A 19,127-nucleotide genomic window follows, 5' to 3' on the forward strand; every position below is an offset into this window, starting at 1 on the left:
CAGAGTATCTGTCTAGATCTAGGCCCAGAGGAAAAGAGCTGAGACCTGCCTTTTCAGTTACTAAAAATCTTCCAAGGATGAATATGGAGGTATGAAGTTTGGGACACTTTGAAGCTAAGATCATAACCACAATGATGCGAATAATGCCAGTCTCAGCTCAGGCTCAAGCAGGGCATTTAGGATTGGCTCCCACCTGACATCATTTGTATTTTCTTTCCATCTTGTCCTTTATTGGGGGCCCTTATTGCCTCTATGCCTAAATGAGTGTGATGCGGCTTTCAACAAAGGAAAGATGTTTCATTATCTTAATAATATGCAAATGTAATAGAAAATTAGGAAATGGGGAGACGGCAGTAAGCATGTTTCACCGAGGGTGCTGTCAGTGGGCACTGGTGTGGGCTCTGGGCCTCCGAGAGCCTCAGCAGAAGCCTACCTGTCACTCTGGCTGCCTCGTGCTGCGTGGACACACCTGAAAGCTGGCTGCGGGGATGGGAAGGGAGGCCCCCACGCTGGAGACCTCACCCCTGCAAGGTCCTGAATGCTGGGTCCGGGGCAGTAAGTTGTACTTCATGGGTGGGATGGAGAGGCAGCTTTTTTAAAAATTTCTCACTCATCCGGCAGAAAAGTGCTTTGGCCTAAAGACCAAAGGCTAAATGTCAACTGCAGCCAAGGCGAACCACTGGGCCATGACCCCAGTAGAAGGCTCAGAACAAGGAAAACCTACCACCAAGGATGGGCAGACCTTTGCAGCTCTTCCTCCATCCTTTATGCAAAAAGGCACAGATCAATTAGTGTACCTGAAAAATCAAACTGAGCAGGGGAGGCGCAACTTCTGGACAGGGCGCTGTGTACGGTTCACAGGACACCAGGGTTCAGAGTCAGGATTTCTCCAGGACTCTGAGAAGCCACCTCTTGCAAACCCAGCCTGCCCCGAAGCAGAAGCAATGCATCACAGATTAGAGGGGGTTCCGAGAGGTTAACGGCAGAACTCTCCCCAGTACCCGACACACACCCACTCACTCTCATCCCCTCCCTCCAGGGCCTCTTGCTAATGAGAACAGATTTACAGGGAGAGAGCTGCTCAGCTGTCAACCTGCACCCCAACCCTCTCTAGGTTCTCACTGGGGGCTCCAGTTTTCAGAGCCAAGAGGCAAGGTTTGAGTCACTGAACATATGAGAAGGGCTGAGGTGCTATGCGGGGTTCTGGGGACTCCAAAAGGACAGGTCTGGCCCCAGCCAGTGGGGAGTCAGACCCGAGCTGGAACCCACCACGGTGGACTTGCCTGCCCCAGGCCGGTCAGACCTTCCCACGAGGCAGAGGCTATAGGTCTAGATTCCATGAAGGAGCTCTCAAGATGGAACCAGGCCAGCGGGCTCTGCTCAGCCCTTCAGATGTGAGCAATTTGTTCAGCAAGAATTGGAAGGTGAGACACCAACTACTATGTATAAAATAAGTAAGCAACAGGGTATGTTGTACAGCACAGGGAAATGTGGCCATGACTTTGTAATAATTTAAATGGAGTATAATCTGTAAAAATATTGGATCACTATGTTGTACATCTGAAACGAATACGATAAATCAACTCTACTTCAATTTTTCTAAAAAGAGGGGGAAAAAAAAGAAATCGGTAGGGTGATCTTTCACTTCTGTCCCCAAAGCGGTTTTTCAGGTTGACACTAAAGCACAAATTACCAAAAAGAGGCCTGGTGTAAATCATTTCAATCAATTTGAACTCCTTCAGATGGATGAGCCTCTAGTGGCACTAAAAACAGCGTGACATGATGAAATGATGAGGTCAAAGCAGACTGGTTTCAGTCTGCCACTGTGATTCAGCAGGTTACTAACCCGACTAGTATCCATGAGGTGGCAGGTTCAGGCCCTGGCCTTGCTCAGTGGGTTAAGGATCCAGCACTGCTGTGGCTGTGGCGTAGCCCGGCAGCTGCAGCTCCAATTCAACCCCTAGCCAATTCTCCCCATTTCTCAGAGCGGAGATAAAGGATCATCCCAGCGTATCCGTACTCCCATCTCACAGACTCCAGCCCCAAAAGGACCTTCCCCTCCGTGAGTTCACCTCAAGCCTGGTGATGAGCACGCAGAGATCGTTCTGACGATGAGCTAAGGCTTGCTGAGGATGGAAAGAAGCGGACCACAGATGTGCTGTGTGTATATTTCCCAGGAGGGGCACGGGAAGGCCCCCCAGAGCCCTCCCCGGGGCAGAGAAGGCAGGTGGCACAGAGAGTTCTGGAAAGGCAGACGATCAGAACTGACAGACAGGCCACCTGCCCTGAGAAGACACCCTCCTCCCCGATCTCGCCCAGCCCTCCCGCTACCCGTCTCGAAACCTCACACATTCAAGGCAGACGTGTCATGCCACCTGGATCACTCACCTGCCACAACCTTCTTCCAAATTAGGTCAATCCATTTTCTATCCTATTACCAACCCTGCAATAACTTTGCTATAGCTGAGCATGTCAGGGAAGGACCACTTTCCTGAGGAGAGACGTTATCCCATTTTATTGTCACAGCAAACCTGGGGGATGCTGGGCTTTGGGGTAGGTTATTCCCATCTCGGGCCAATGAGGAAATTGAGGCACAAGGAGTTTAAAATTCATTCATTCATTCATTCAAATGAAGTAAAATTCAATCAACCCTCCATAGCTGTGAGTTCTGCATCTGTTTATTCAATCAGCCACAAAGAGAATATTTACAGAAAAATTCTGGAAAGTTCCAAAAAGCAAAGCTTGTGTTTGCCACAGACAGGCAACTGTTTACACAGCCCATACATTGTCTATACAGTGCATAAAATATCCAGGAGGATATGTGTAGGTTATACACCATTATATATGCCATTTTAGAGTAAGAGAATTGAGCATCCTCCGATTTCGGTATGAAGAGGAGGCAGTCCTGGAACCAATCCCTGTGGACACTGAGGTGTGACTGTTGAAATGAAATGTAATGAAATGAGGAGTTCCCACCGTGGCTCAGCAGTTAATGAATCAGACTAGTATCTATGAGGACGTGGGTTCAAACCCTGACCTCACTCAGTGAATTAAGGATCCAGCACTGCTGTGGTTGTGGCCCAGGCCAGCAGCTGCAGCTCCAATTCGACCCCTAGCCTGGGAATCTCCATGTGCCGCAGCTGCGGCCCTAAAAAAACAAAAGACTTTAAAAAAAAAAAAATGAAATGAAATGAAAGCAACGTTACCACTGTAGGACTAGAATCTTGGTCTCCAGACTCCTAGCCGTTTGCCACCCTCGTGGCCAGCCTTGTACAGCCCACGCATGACGATTACCTTTCACTCCTTTGCTTCTGGCCTCCGCTTGCAGAACCCTCAAAGGTGGCAAAAGATGTGACCCACATGCCCCTGTGCCAGTGCCTAATTATTCCTCAAGACCTCAAGGCCCTGCCTGAGCTTCGCCCATGGGCTCGCTGATGCACCGTGGGGATGCCGCACATGAAGGAACCAGGAAAGACACCAGCAGCAGCAACAGGTCCCCCAGCATCCAGCGGGCAAGACAGTCAAGACCTTGAAGATGGGGGTCACAGAGCTGAACAGCACGTGTAGGCTGCCAAGCACACCTGGGCCTCGTGGCCAGCAGGGCAGCTAGAGGGGCCTGGAGCAGAGCCGCTGCAGTGGGGCCGGAGGTGGTCAGTGGCCCAGGGAAAGCCCTGCCTCCTGGGTAGGCTTGTCTGCGAGCTGGGAAGCCTTTGGCTCAAAAAGGCCTCTCCACTCTCCTAGGCTGATTTCTGGGAATATTTGGCTTAGAGCCTCCTCTTTGATCTTTTGTTTGGTTGGTTGGTTTTTTGGGTTTTTTAGGGCTGCACCTGCGGCATATGGAGGTTCCCAGGCTAGGGGTCAAATCGGAGCTACAGCTGCTGGTCTACACCACAGCCACACCAACGCGGGACCTGAGACGCATCTTTGACCTACACCAAAGCTCACGGCAACGCCAGATCCTTAACTCACTGAGCGAGGCCAGGGAATGAACCTGTGTCCTTGTGGTTCCTAGGCAGATTTGCTTCTGCTGAGCCACAACAGGAACTCCTCCTCTTTGATCTCAGCACTCTCTTCTCACCAAATCCACGAACAGTTAAGCTCACCAGGGGAGGGGCTCCAGGAGAAAAGAGATGGCTGTCATCTGTGTTGGGGACAGAGACAGTCCCCACAAGAGAAAACGACAGGTGGGAGATAAACTTCATGGCAGAAATTCTCTAAGAAACCATCCTATTTTGGACTTGGGCTGGGCCGGGGTCAGACAGTAGTTTTACCGGACACTCAGAGGCAGGGATTGTTCCCAGAAGGGAAAAGCAGGCATCCAGGCAGGACCCCCAACCCAGAAGAACCAGGATATCTGTCAGGAGAACAAGCAGGAAGGAGCTCAGCCTCAGAGGAACAAGCCTGGGTCACAGAGGACAGGAAAGAATGCAGTTCTGCCAACAGGACAGAGCTCACATCAGGCTGACCTGCTTGAATCTCTCAACATCTGGCCCAGGCGCCTTCCATCCTGGTGGGTGGCCCCTGCCAAAGCCTTTGACCTTCCCAGGGGGGCCCTGGAGCCACCTCCTGGGCGGCCGAGGCCTCCTCCACCTTCCCCCGGAGAACATTCTCTGGCTGCGGGAGCTTCCTCGACCCCTTCTGAGGCGGGTATAAGTGCCAGGAGTTCATGTTTTTCTGAGTGACCCTCATCTGAGGGGTAGACACCCCACCTTCTTGCCCCCCGGGATACAATTCCAAGGCATGTTTCCACGGCCTCTCAGAGAATTCCAGAAGGACTGGGCTCCCGTCGCCCACAGTGACAAGCCACTCACTAACTCCCTCTTTCCTGCCCCTTCTCCCTCACCTGCAGCCTGGGATCATTTCCCAAACTCCCTGTGCCGAAATATTGCTTGTCTCAGGGTTGGTTTTGCAGGGAATCCAAACAGAAGCACCTGCGAGGGACTGACTGTGCCCCCAGGAAAGGTATGTTGAAGTCCCAAACCCCAGGACCTCAGAATGTGAACCTATTTGAAAAATAAGGCCATTGCAGATGCAATTAATTAAGATTAGGTGATACTGGGAGTTCCCGTTGTGGCTCAGCAGTAATGAACCTGGCTAGTATCCATGAGGCCACAGGTTGGATTCCTGGCCTTGCTCAGTGGGTTAAGGTTCTGGCGTCCCCATGAGCTGTGGTGTAGGTCATAGACACGGCTCAGATCCTACGTTGCTGTGGCTGTGGTGTAGGCCGGTGGCTACAGCTCCAGTTCCACCCCTAGCCTGGGAACCTCCACATGCCACACAAGTGGCCCTAAAATGCAAAAAAAATAAAAAATAAAATTAAAAAAAAATTAGGTGATACTTCAGTCCGGGGTCCTTATTAGCCTCATGTGCCTGGTGTCCTTATAAGAAGAGGAGAGCAACACAGAAGCAAAAATCGGCGTGCGCCGATGGGAAGGAGATTCTGGTGATCCATCTACAGGCCAACAAAGACCAGACGCTAGACGAGTCAAGGAAATTCCAAGTCCCCCCTGCAGGTGTCAGAGCGAGGCCCTGCCAACACCTCGAGTTTGGATGTCTGGCCTCTGGAACCATGAGACAATCATTTTCTGTCATTGAAGCCACCCAGTCTGTGGCCCTTTGTTAGAGCAGCACCTGATGACAGGGTTTGAGAGGAGGCCACAGCTGAGCGTGAGGGTCAGTGGCTGTCACTGTGATGCTCCACGGGACGTGTGGTCCCCCTGAGATGGCCACCCCTGTCCTAAGCATGAGAACAGAAGCCACGGGCAACAGGCTCCCAGAAGCAAAGACAGCTGCGGCTGTGGGCACAGGGGACTCTGCAGACTGTCTGGACCCCCTCCCTCTCCCACCTCCATCCCCTTAAGCCTAATACCACAATCCCTTACTGATATTAAAAACTGACAAGGAATTTTGCCACTGGCACGAGCATTTTAATATTGAAAGGTTGTGAAATCTAATAAGAGCTACAAGGAGGTTGATGGGGGTGGCGTCGGGTCTTTTTTTCCCCTTTCCAGCTTCAATAGAACTGGGATTCAATAAGCAAATGTGACAGAATGTGTAATTTCCCCCTGATCCGCCCCGGCCAGGCATTTCCTGTTTAATAACCTTAAGCCAGCGTCACCCCCCTCCCCCGAGCCTCTCCCCTCTCCATCTTATCAGAATAATCCTTCATTTGAACGCAGCTCAGACTGGCACTTTGGTGGCACCTTATCACCGCTTGAAGACACAAAGGGAACAGGCTGAAATATTCTTTTTCCCCTTTTGTGGAAGGTATTGATGAGATTTTCCGGCCACCGCCCCGCCTGAGACACCAGGAGATCCCTGATCCGGCCCTTTCTGGTCAGACCCCAGCTTTAAACACTGTCCAGAGAGAGGGTGTTTTTGGCCCATGCCCTGCCCAGGGGGGGGCGTGGGGGGAACATTTCCAGCTGGAAAGGGGCAAGCAGTGGGAGGAGCCCATACCTGACCCAGGAGGGTGGGCACTGAGAGTCTTTGTCAGGTACACATGGGACAATGACAGCAGGAGAGGGCATCGGAGAATTCTGGGGAGGGGTCTGGTAGGCTGACAAGCACAGAGTGATACCCCAGGGAGGGGTCCTGCGGCCTGCTGTACCACTGCCTCCAGCCTCTGAGGGGGTCCTGGCTGAGAAGAGCCCAGGCAGGGAAGGAATGAGGTCCTTGGCTCCTGTTTCGGTTTTCCGGAGTAAGTCAAAGAGAGCTTTGCTAGTCCTCAGCTCTGAAGTCTGAGAGTAAAACAGTCATTAACCCTCTGTTATGGGCTGAACTGTCTCCCCCAAATTCACAGGTTGAAACCCAAGCCCCCAGTGTGCCTATATTTGGAGACAGGGCCTTTAAGGAAGTAACTAAGATTAAATGGGGTTCAATATAGGCCAATAATCCAATATGACAGGTGTCCTTACGGTAAGGAAGAGACACCGGAGATGCGCACATACAGAAAAGAGGCCACGTGAGGACACAGCCTTCTGCAAAACAGGAGGAAAGAAAGGCCTCGGGAAAAACCAAACCTTGACCTTGGACTTCTAACCTCCAGAACGGTGAGACAATAAAATTCTGCTGTTCAAGCCACCCAGAGAATGGTATTTTGTCATGCAGCCTGAGCGACTAACACACCGTCCTTCATTCTGACTCCAATCCCCTGGCTAAAGCCCAGAGAGGGTGAGTTACTTGTCCCAAGTCACACAGCATAGCCCTGGTGGAACCAGCATGAACACCCAGGGACCTGCTCTCAGTTCCAGCCTAATTCTGCGACACCCGTTTCTCCACAAAAGTACAAAGGACTTACACAGAAAAGTCAGCCCAGCCCATCAAACACGAACACACACACTCAAAAAACACCTTGATTTGTAATAAAGGAATAAAAATGCCTGACCTCCACTGCTGTTGAGCATTCCTGGGCAGGAATGATAGAGCTTCTATACCAAGGTTGAGGACTTGGTATTTCCTTGGATTAGCAGTAATCTTCCCCAGAATGACAGCCAGCCTCTGAGGGTCACCTGACGGATAACATCTGCAGCTGCTATGCTACTCAGCTCCTAATTTGCTGTCATTTGTTACTTGGAGTTCGTGGGATTCCCTGCAAAGCTGAAGGAGGCAGACGGAACCATGCCAGCTGGAGTGGGCACTGCTGGGTTCCCAGCCAATTACGCCCCGGGCCCCGTGAGTGTCCCAGCCAGGGTCCCCAGGTCTGATGGACAGCAAGCTTCCCCCAGGCTTTCCTCCCGGACCCCTCCTCCTTGGGCCACAAGGGGAACGGATGCTAACAGGGGTAGGGGAGCCACAGAAGCTGCCCCAGGTGGAGGGAACAAGGAGGGGGACAGACCAGAAGGCACCCATGAAGGATCATCTGCTGTTTAACATCAGATGCCAGAACCCAGAGACCATGTGGTGAATGGAGAAGAACACTAGATTTGAAGCCCCAATGACCTGGATTTGGATGCAGGCTCTACTGAAAATAGCCATTTGCATTAGGGAAATGTTTAGACCTCTTGAAGATTTGATTTTCTCAGCTAGAATAAGTTTACACAATAATATAATGCACAAGGGAGCAGCGCCTGGTGCATGATGGGGTCAGTAAATATTTGTTCCTATCTGCAGGTGTGCCTTGCATGAGGGGTTGGCCGTCGGCTCTCAGAGGGCTGCGGAGGAAGAGCTGGGATAACCAAAATGACAGACGGAGGCACAAGAGAGAAGCACAGAAAGTCAAAAATCAAGCAAAGCACCTGGCCCGTCCTGAGCATCCCAGGCTTCCTCTCTTCTGTGAAGTCCTGGAGAGAGTTTGCAGTGAGAATAATCGCTGGCAGATCAGTGATACAGCCAAGTGTGGGAAGTGGATGGGAAGGGGCAGGTGCATGCTCAGGTCTCACAGCTGCTCCCTCCAGCCCGGGCCAGTCTCAACAGAGCCCCCCCCCCCCCGCCCGGCCCTGCCTGCTCATCTACCCTCTTCTGCCAAAGGCCCCGAGGAGCAGGGAGGCAGGATCTGAGGACCAGGTTGGGGGCTGGCCTGGAGGGTCTTCCCAATTCCACTCCCCCCACACCCCCAGCTCTGGGAGAACCCAACTTGAGCCAATAATGTGAGCAGACCCATGTCCAGCAAAAAGGCTCCATGCAATTCTGATAAAGCACGTTACATGGAGCTCTCCTGCAGGGGCCTCATGTATCTACATTCTTCTGCAGAGCCTATGGGCTTCTCTCTGCATATATGTCCGTCACAACATTTGGGAAGAAGTTCAAGGAAAAGACCCTCCCCCCAGAAGGCTGTTACATTGCTTGTAATTTTATTACTTAATAACAATTTATATTGCTTGTAATCTACTTTAAAATACTTTAGTATAAACAAGATGGGATGTAGGTAAAACTATCTCTCAGTACACTTTAGAGGTGGTTAGCACTTGGGGTGCCCTAAAATGAACACTCCAGGGTGGGCAACTAGCCCAGAGAGGCCCTAATCAGGAACCATCCTTTGGAGAGCTGACTACCAGCATTTTAAATGTCAGTGTCACAGAAAAGAAAATCATGGACTTGGAAAATAGACTTGTGGCTGCCTGATGGGAGAGGGAGGAAGTGGGAGGGATCGGGAGCTTGGGCTTATCAGACACAACTTAGAATAGATTTACAAGGAGATCCTGCTGAGTAGCATTGAGAACTATGTCTAGATACTCATGTTGCAACAGAACAAAGGGTGGGGAAAAAAATGTAATGTATACATGTAAGGATAACTTGTGGGAAAATAAAATAAATAAAATAAATAAAAATAAGTTCCTCAGCCTGCAAAATAAATAAATAAATAAATAAAATAAAATGTCAGTGTCAGAAATCTGCTAAGGGAGTTCCCACTGTGGCTCAGCGGGTTAAGAACCCGACTAGTATCCATGAGGATGCACGTTCAATCCCTGGCCTTGCTCAGTGGGTTAAGGATCTGGCATTGCTGCAAGTTGCAGCAAAGGTGAAAGATGTGGCTCAAGTCCAGTGTTGCTGTGGCTGTAGTGTAGGCCAGCAGCTGCAGCTCCGATTTGACTCTTAGCGTGGGAACTTCCATATGCTGCAGGTGCGGCCCTAAAAAGACACACACACACAAATCTACTAAGTCAGTTTGCCACATGAAGATCAGCAGAAAGTGATGAACTGGGCCGTCAGCTTACATAAGTGCCCACCCCCAGGTCTGATCAAGGTGACCAGAGCAATCCCCAGGATGGGCATGCAGCTAATGAAGGCTGTGATCTAATCAATGGCTTGGCAGAATGCCACCCTAAACAGCCACGCTCCCTTTTCCAGACTCTCCAGGCAGGATCACATTTCTGTGAACACATCCCTCCTCCTTCCAGCACTGACCAGAGGAGAGGCCCTCTGATCACACCCGGGTGTTCCGGTCCACGTGGTGGGAGGATCTGGAGCTGCCGAAGAGTGTGGTTGTCAGGGACAAGCCCAGAATCAGACTGGCTGCTTTTTAAAGCCCATTCATTAGCTGTGGGCCCTGAGCACGTTGCTTAACCTCTCTGTTCCTCAGCTAATAGAGGGAAAGGGTTTAGAATCATGCTCAGCAAACAGTAAATGCAGAAAACAAACTTAAGGTTACTGAAGCGGGGGAGGAAGAGGAATAAATTAGCAGTTTGGGATTCAGGTATACACACTACCATACATAAAATAGATAACCCACAAGAACCTTCTGTAGAGCACAGAGAAACTATGCGCAATATTTTGTACTGACCTATAGGAGAAAAGAATCTGAAAAAAAATAGGTATGTATGTATAACTGAATCACTTGGCTGAACACTGGAAACTAATACAACATTGTAAAGGAACTAAATAAATAAATAGGAAGTGAATTATTAGGCAGCATTATTAATTATCACCCCACAGAAGACAGTTGAGCACCAGGCCATCCAAGCTCCAAGACAGCAGGTGTTATTATGATAATGGTACCTCCTTCTCAAGGAGAACCTTAATCCCTGTAAGCACATTCAACAAGCTCCTTTCCATACTCTCGCCACGCGCTCCTCAATCCTCACGACTCCTCTGTGGTGGCAGCTATTACTAGAGCCATTTTCCAGATGACAAAGGTGATGCTTGGCAAGGGTAAATGCTTTGCTCCCTGCCTCGCACCCTGAAACAGGGAACCCAGGACATAAACCAAGTCCATGTGACCCCAGCGCCTGAGTTCTTCACCACCACAAAGCCCCCCTCCCCTAGGAATGCCTCCCTCCCTTCTGGGAGTGGGCGGGCTCTCCGTGTTGACTTTTTTACCACGGGGAGAACTGCTGGACAATGGAATGGCTCACGCCCTCGGAGCTTTGCATTAACACATGAGGGTTTGGGTTTATGCACCCAAAACCCAGTCTCTTATGACCCCGGGGAGGGTAGGGGTTCCCAGCCTAGGCTACACGTCAAAGTCACCTTTAAAGATCCCAATGCTAAGGCCACACTCTGGACCAATTAAATCCCAATCTCAGGGACTGTAACCCAAGCCTTTGTATTTTTACAGCTCTCTAAGTCATAACAATGTTCCCAAGGTCATGAACCATCGGATTCCCGTGAACCAGCAAAGCCAAAGGTCACGGACTCCCCCATAGAATGAAGCCCCTGGTCCTAGAGCATCCAGGGCTCTGGGGCCAACCACCACGACACGAGCATCAGAGCAGGCACATAGGATCAACACCCAACGCAAAAGCAAGCCTTTGCCTCCCAGCCGGCAGAGAAAAGAATGGTTTTGTGGGAGCCTGGACACTCCCTTCACCCCCATGCCACCCTCCCCAGCTCCAATCAGGCCCTTCATCAGTGTCCCCAACTGGGCCTCAGAAACCGCATTTGAGCCTGGACATGTGGTTATTATTCTCAAAATGAAGGATCCGTCTTTACCCAGGACATAATGAGCTGAATACAACGTTATGGGTCTCTCTGGGAAGACCGGGTTGGGGGACAGGGGCAGAGGGGGAGGGAAGGGGGAGGGCAGATGGGTAACAGCTCCTGGGTCTCTCTCCAGGGGCAAATAGAAAGGCTAGAGCCCAAGCCTCAGACGATGCAGGCAATCAGCCACATTTGCATACAAACTGCCGCCTCCAGACGTCAGCTCCTGGCAGCCAAGGACCCATCCGGGCAGCAGGCTCTTATCCGTGCAATAAATACTTTTGAAAGCTTGCTGATGCCAAACCTCATGGGAGGCTGGGGCGGGGGGAGCAGCCCTGGAGCTGAGGACTCAGATTGGGAAATGGTCAGAGAGAACAGTGGGCTGAGGCCATTCTTTTTTTTTTTTTGTTTCAGGGCTACACCTGAGGCATATGGAAGTTCCCAGGCTAGGGGTCGAATCAGAGCTGTAGCTGCCAGCCTATACCACAGCAAGCAACTCCAAGCCACATCTGCGACCTACACCACAGCTTACAGCTGATCCTTAACCCACTAATTGAAGCCAGGGAACAAACCCGAATTCACATGGCTATTAGTCGGGTTCTTAACCCACTGAGCCAGGAAGGGAATTCCAACAGGGCCTTTCCAATGGATGTGCTGTTACCATGATGCTCTGCTAGTCAGTCCTAAACCATGCCAAAGCAAGAATGGGCATTCTTTGTATGAGTGGAAATGTGGCCGGAGGCAAAATAGGGATGGGGCCTCAGCTTCAACCCCATAAATCCTACCACATGGTCTACGCCTCTGCTCTTTTAAACTCTAATTTAATGGAGTTTAATGGAATGGATTATTCAGGTGCAGCTTACAGATGTGATCCTATGACCTCATTACCATCTACTTCTGAGTTAATTATTACAGACCAGGGGAAAGAGGGGGAAGGGATAAATTAGGAATTTGGGCTTAACAGATACGCACTACCATATATAAAACAGAGAAACAACAAGGACCTACTGTACAGCACAGGAAACTATATCTGATATCTCGTAATAACCTAAAACGGAAAAGAATCTAAAAAGGAACATATACGCATTATAAAAACTGAATATCTTTGCTGTATACCTGAAACACTGTAAATCAACTATACCTCAATTAAAATAAAATAAAATGGGGAAAAAATTATGATAGACCATTTTTGTCCTTGCTGAGGTTGGAATTTTACTCATCCAGGAGCCCAACTAGGTAAAAAGAAACAAACAAATACCTAGTGTGTTACGATAGTTAATGAGAGAGTGAGACAGTAATATGATTAACAAATTTTATCTAGCACTTTCTATGTTCTAGCCACTGTGCTAAACACCTGACATGCATTATCTCACTCAATGTTTTCAACAGCCCTGTGAGGAAAGTCCTAATTAAATCTATCACAGAAAAGAAAACCAAGAAGTCGAGTGATTTGACCAGGATCACACAATTAAGGGTCAAAGTCGAGAACCCAAATAGCCTAAACTTGTAGTCATCACCCCCCCTGCAGGGTTTTCCTGTCCCTGTGCCCTAGATTTAACTCAGTTCTCCACCAGAGTCAAAGCATATCTTCTTGGCATATCTTCTTGGGCTGCTTTTGCTGAGAGAATCAGCAATATCTAAAAGACGCATTGTTTTACTGGACTCGTCAAACCGAAAACTGTTGGTCTACTGCCGGCATTTACATATTGTTATTCCCACTCTATCCCCAAGCATCTTATATCAACTGCTGTATAATACAAACACCCCACATCAACTGTTTGGTAATGCCCACATGGCCGGGATTTTCCAGAGTAAACTCGAGTTCACCACTGTGACATATATCCTACATAAGCCACGAGATCGTAAGAGAAATTATAACAGACTCACATCCAAAATAGATTCCCCGCTCTGTTGCTTGCATCCAGAAGAGTCTCAAATTCCTCTGTCAGGTTTCCTTTGTCAAAATTCCTTGGGCTCTGAAGGCCCGGCCCTGGAATCACGTCGCTGGTGGAGCTTTAGCTCGCTTCCTCCTGGTGGAGGAGGCCGTTTATACCTTAGCAAAGCCATTATGCCCCGTGGTCTAATCACCGCAGCTGAGTCGGAGAGGCTTCCAGCCCCGGGCTCCGGTGTTTAATTAGCCTCCGTAAACCTACCGACTGCAGTCGTCATCACTGAGCCAATTCCTACTCATGGGGACTTTTGGTGGTAATACGACCATCTTCCAGCAGCCTGATTGTTCTCCCCCAGAGAACAGACAGCAGATTGTCATAAAGCACTGAAGCAAGTCCTTACCACTCCCCGTGTTGCATGGCTGTGCCACGGCACCAAGCCCTGGGCAAACCTGGCCAGGTCTCACAGACCAGGGGCCTAACTGGTGCCAGGAACACATGTGGCCAGGCATGCTGTTGGTCCTGGAGTTTACAGACAGCACACACGCTCAGCCACCCATCCCATACGCGCGTGTCTGTACAATCCACCTCTGCATCACGGCCAAGAAACATGGAAACTGGCCAAGAGCCAAGGAGACCAGTGGTTCCAAATGATTGATTCTCAACTGAAGGCAGGTGGAAGCAGAGATCCGCCTCTTCTAACTACCTGCCCTCCAGGTAACCCCTTGGCCACTGAGCCTTTAATTGACGTCACCAGCTTCCTGAGAGCGGTCCCACTCTGTTGGATGGAGCACAGTGTTCATGACACAGAGGTCCCTGCACATGTGGCCCAGAGTACCAGGCTTTCAGCCATTCTCCAATCATGCATGCATGTTCATTTATATGAAATCAGCGCTTGGCTTTTGAAGTTAAAAAAGTTTATATTAGGGAGTTCCCGTCGTGACTCAGTGGTTAATGAACCCGACTAGCATCCATGCAGACGTGGGTTCGTTCCCTGGCCTCGCTCAGTGCGTGAAGGATCCGGCATTGCCGTGAGCTGTGGTGTAGGTCGCAGACGCAGCTCGGATCCCGAGTGGCTGTGGCTGTGGTGTAGGCTGGTGGCTACAGCTCCGGTTTGACCCCTACCCTGGGAACCTCCATATGCTGCGGGTGTGGCCCTAAAAAGACAAAATAAATAAATAAATAAATAAACAGGACCCCTCAGTACAAACTCAAAAAAAAAGTTTCTATAAAAATATTACCAGCACATGTCAAAGTATTAAAGAAACATCAGAGGTGCTATGTGCTGGAGTTAGGGGAAAAGACGGCACAGACAGGGCCCAGGTCCTCCAGAGCAAGCGCCCCAGGCCTGGGGAAGAGAGGGTGGAGGGCAGACAAATGGTCTGGGGAGACAGCAGATGGAGGCAAGCACGGCTTTATTGGGCCACTACTGATCCATCACGAGTTCAAGCAGGTCCATCTTCTACACCCCAGTTGATCTGTATGGCCGCGTAGCAGAGCAAAACCACTACAAGCTGTCAGCACTGAGCTGGGAGGAATGAAGGCAAGACCAGAAGGTGAGCAGTGTGGTCAGAGAGCAATAGCAAGATGTCAAAGCAGAGTGGCGTTCAGGGCACGGCTGTGGTTAGACACCGAGAGAGCCAAGTAAGAGATGCTCGATCTAATAAAGGAATAAAAGTCAAAGCGGCACATCTAGGCCAGAGCCAGTGGGATGGCAAGGGATTGAGTCGGAATGCAAAGAGAGTCACCTTCTATTTTTTTGGCCATGCCCACGGCATGTGGAAGTTCCCAGACCAGGAATCGAACCCGCACCACAGTAATGACCTGAGCTGCTGCAGTGACAATGCCTGATCCTTAACTTGCTGCACCACAAGGGAACTCCCTTTTTTTTTCCAGAGTCACTATTTTGGGGGTTGGTCTCTCTCACCCCCTCCTTAGCAACCATTTTAATGCGTCAACGTGCCTCTTTCAACTTGTGTATGTTCCCAGAAAATGCGCATTGTGGTTTTGTGTGCCTGCATTTTTCATGTAGATCAAAGTTATTGCGCTACAGATCTCATGCCCTTTTCCTTAACTCCTCTCATCAGCAGTGTTTTCCAGCTCCTCCCTCGATGCTGTGGGTGTATCCAGCCTCTGTTTCGAACCACGGCACAGTGGTCCACAGGGAGCACCTGCCACACTGTGCTATGCACTCCCCTGATGATGGGAGCCCAGACTGCCTCTAGCTCCCCACCTCCATGGAACGATGAGCTATGAGCTTCCTCACACCTGCCACCAGGGACCTGAGAAAGAATTTTTCTGGGAGAGATGCCCAGAGATGAAATTGCTGGCTTCTATGGAAAATGCACTCTTAATTTAACTAAACAGTGAGAGAGGGCTCTCCTGAACGGGTCCACACTCTATGCGCCCACCGGCATGGCAGGGCCGTTCCTCCACCTGAGTTCTTTTTCTAAAGTCTAGGGCTCTGCCCCTTTCAACCCTTTCTGCAGGCACCTAATATCAGCCAGACGGAAGCCCCAAACAAGAGTAGTTACCAACTTCTTCCCCAGGTGACCACGTAAGTATTCTAAGAGATCACACATGTTTGCCCACACCTGTGAAATTCTTCCACCTCCTCCCTAAATGTTCCCTATTTAGGATTCTGCATCCTGTGGCTCAGCAGTAATGAACCCAACAAGGATCCATGTGGATGTGGGTTCGATCCCTGGCCTTGCTCAGTAGGATAAGGATCCAGTATTGCCATGAGCTGTGGAGTAGGTCGCAGATTCGGCTAGGATCCCGAGTGGCTGTGGCTGTGGCGGAGGCCAGCGGCTAGAGCTCCAATTCAACCCCTAGCCTGGGAACCTCCATATGCCGCCGGTGCAGCCCTAAAAAAAAAAAAAAAAAAAAAAAAAAAATTCCCTGTTTAACGTCGGGATGTCAAAGTACAAAATAACCAAGGCATATTTTTAGGCAGTGTGTTTCTAGCCTGTCCCAAGGCCCTTGACCTACTGGCTCCAACTGCCAGCATCAACAGACACCCATAATAAAGTGGTCAAAAATGTATACCAACTATAGCTTCGTTAGCCCAATAAGATCCTGCACCAACACACTGTGCTGTATATTGGCATTTCACTTGGTATATTTTATTATCTTTCAACAGTGAGTTATCTCCTCATGGCCTTCTTATTCCGCCTTCGAAATTTTCCTTTTATTATTCTACTCTCTTCCAGTTAAATATATACGGGGGTGTGCGTGCGTAATTGCAGGATGTATAGATTCGACTTGGCTTCTGCTGCCAAGACCTTAAGGCATAAAACTACATCTCGAATTCCTAGCTCTTTCTTTACCTCTTTCAAATGTGCCTCTCTCTCACAGCATTCCATCCTGCGTCAGGGTGGAGAACCAATCGGTTTTCAGTCTTTATGACAAATAAGCTGCTTGTAGATGTTCCTCGTTCTTCCGCAACAGACATCATGTCATGTTTTCATGGTCACGGGATCTGTGGCGAGCACATAATGGCTCAAGGGAAGTCTGTACTTCCTAGCTTTCTTCGAGGTTGGTGCGGCCATGTGAAAAAATTATTACCAATGGGGTGTGTCTAACTTCTGGGTCACATGCTTAAGATGAAGATGCCAGGGGAACCCTGCCTTTTGCCCTCCTCACACTGGCAGAAGAAGGATGCAGTGATGGGAGCTGCGCCCTTCTTGGATCATGAAATGATGCCTTCTTAGATCTCGAGGATGACAGAGAACCCTCTGGGAAGGATCTTGGGTCTTCAATGACTGCTAAGCTACCCCAGAAGACCCAGAAAGCTTACTTGGCCATTCCAGTGTGGAAAACAACCTTTTCTTGTACACAAGTCATGAACGTTGCCTAATACACATATATACAAAGGGCCAGAGAGCAAATATTTTAGATTTTTCAGAGCATCCTATCTCTGTTGCAACTATTCACCTCTGCATTTGTAGTACAAAAGCAGCCAGAGATAACAGATGGGTGCAGCTATGTTCCAATAAAACTTTATAAAAATAGGCGTTCTTTAATCAGATTTGGCCCGCAGGCTACAGTTTGCCGCCCCTGATATTGTTGTAGCATTTACACGGGTTTGGACTTCATATAAATGGCATCACACATACGTATCCTTTTGCTACTTGCTTTCTTTGCTCATTATGTTTTTGAGATTCATCCATATGATACACGTAGATTTGGTTCAGTCATTTCCATCAGTGGAAACCAGGACACTGAAGGAATGTTTCACAATTTATCCACTCACTCGTCTCCTGATGATCGTCCAGGTTGTTTCAAGTGCTGTCACGCTCACAGTGTTGCACCACACCGCATGCAAGTGCCTCCTCGTGCGTACGTGCATTCCTCCAGAATTTACACCTGGGAATGAAATTACGTATCCACAAGGTATGAACATTTTCAGTTTTACAGACTGTTTCCAAACTTTCTCTCCACGACGGTACCGGTGAAACCTTCCATCAGCATGTGATGGCTCCCCTTGCTCCCCAGTCTTACCCACACCTGCTATTATGAGATTTCCTAAATTTCATCAATCCGACAGGTCAGAAATATATCTCACTGTGGTCTGCACTTGCATCTGCCTGTTTACTAAAGAGGCTGAGCATTTTCTCATACATCCACTAGTCATTTAGACGCCCTTTTCATAAACCTCTCCGGTCATATCTTCCATCTTCCTGTTATGTTATTCATATTTTTCACATGGACTTATAAGGGGCTTTCTCATGTTCTGGTTACTAACTATTCATATATATATTATATATATATATATATATTTTAAGCCCATCTCGTGGCATGTGGAAGTTCCTGGGCTAAGGATCAAACCCAAGCCCCACCAGTAACCCGAGCCACAAAAGTGACAACGCCATCTTTAACCACGAGGCCACCAGGGAACTCCTAATTATTCATTTTTTTTATAAGCTTGACAAACATCTTCTCCAAGCCTATAACTTGACTTTTAACTTCTATTTTGATATAGGAGTACTTTTAGTTTTAATATAGTCAAATCTATCAATCTTCTCGTTTTGGCTACACTTTGGGCATTTTGTTTAAGAAACCCTTTCTACAGCTAAGGTCATGAAGATATTTCCTTACAATTTCCCCAATATTTTGAAGTTTTCCTTTTCTCATTTATGTCTTTAAAGGTCTTAGAATCTATTTCGGTATAGGTTTGAAATAGAAATAGAATTTTTCCCATCACAGATTACCAGGTATCCCATTGCCATTTTTAAAATAGCATGTGCATTCCTAACAGACTTGGCAGTGTACCTTTCACACGTCAAATTTCCGTATATTTGTGATGTTATTCCTGAGCTCTCTTTTCTGTTCCTTTGAACTCTTTGTCATTTTCTGTTCCAATACCAAAGTGCCCAATTATTTGGGCAATCTTCATAATAAACCTCAATTTCTGGTAAATTGATTTCCCCAATTCTTGTTTTTTCCTCAAGATTATCTTGGGTATTCCTGGTCCTTCCTCTGCTCTCCCAAAAAAATTTTACAATCAGCTTACCAGGTGCTCTGAAAAAAAAATTGTTGGCATTTTGCCTTAAATTGTATTCAATGTATGGATTGATTCATCTGGAGGTAACTGACATCTTCACAATACTGAGTCTTCCTAACCACTCTCTCTCTTGCACGCTCACAGCATCAGATGATAATAATTTAAGGTAGATTTACGGCCAACTGAACTACTGAAACCAAAGGTAGCTGATGAATGGGTCTAGGTCCATCCAGAGAAAAGTTTTCACTGCTTCACTACAGGATTCTGTCCTTGGCCCAGTCTCTTTGAAAATGTCAATCAATTATCCAGATGACACCAAGCTGGTGGGGAAAGCACATGCCATAGATGACATATCAAAATTCAGAATGATGGCA

General features: G+C 48.6%; 1 long non-coding RNA gene across 6 annotated transcripts in view; it reads right to left on the bottom strand.

The window, feature by feature from the left end:
• LOC110257550 (uncharacterized) overlaps nucleotides 1–19,127 on the bottom strand; it is a 416,793-nt gene that overhangs the window by 248,324 nt on the left and 149,342 nt on the right. For 3 of the 6 annotated variants that reach the window (XR_014833815.1, XR_014833819.1, XR_014833814.1), the window contains exon 1: nucleotides 13,246–13,380. The exons of 2 other annotated variants lie outside the window; for them this stretch is intronic. This is a non-coding gene — a long non-coding RNA (uncharacterized LOC110257550). Of the gene's footprint in view, nucleotides 1–8,237; nucleotides 8,380–13,245; nucleotides 13,381–19,127 lie in introns of those variants that run through there. One more of the 6 variants, XR_014833818.1, reaches the window with a different exon arrangement.

Source organism: Sus scrofa, chromosome 18 (genome assembly GCF_054392235.1).
Source record: "Sus scrofa isolate SSC_HxYL_T2T_F1_AM1 chromosome 18, Sscrofa_HxYL_maternal_Yorkshire_Landrace_v2.0, whole genome shotgun sequence".
NCBI classification, from domain to species: Eukaryota; Metazoa; Chordata; class Mammalia; order Artiodactyla; family Suidae; genus Sus; species Sus scrofa.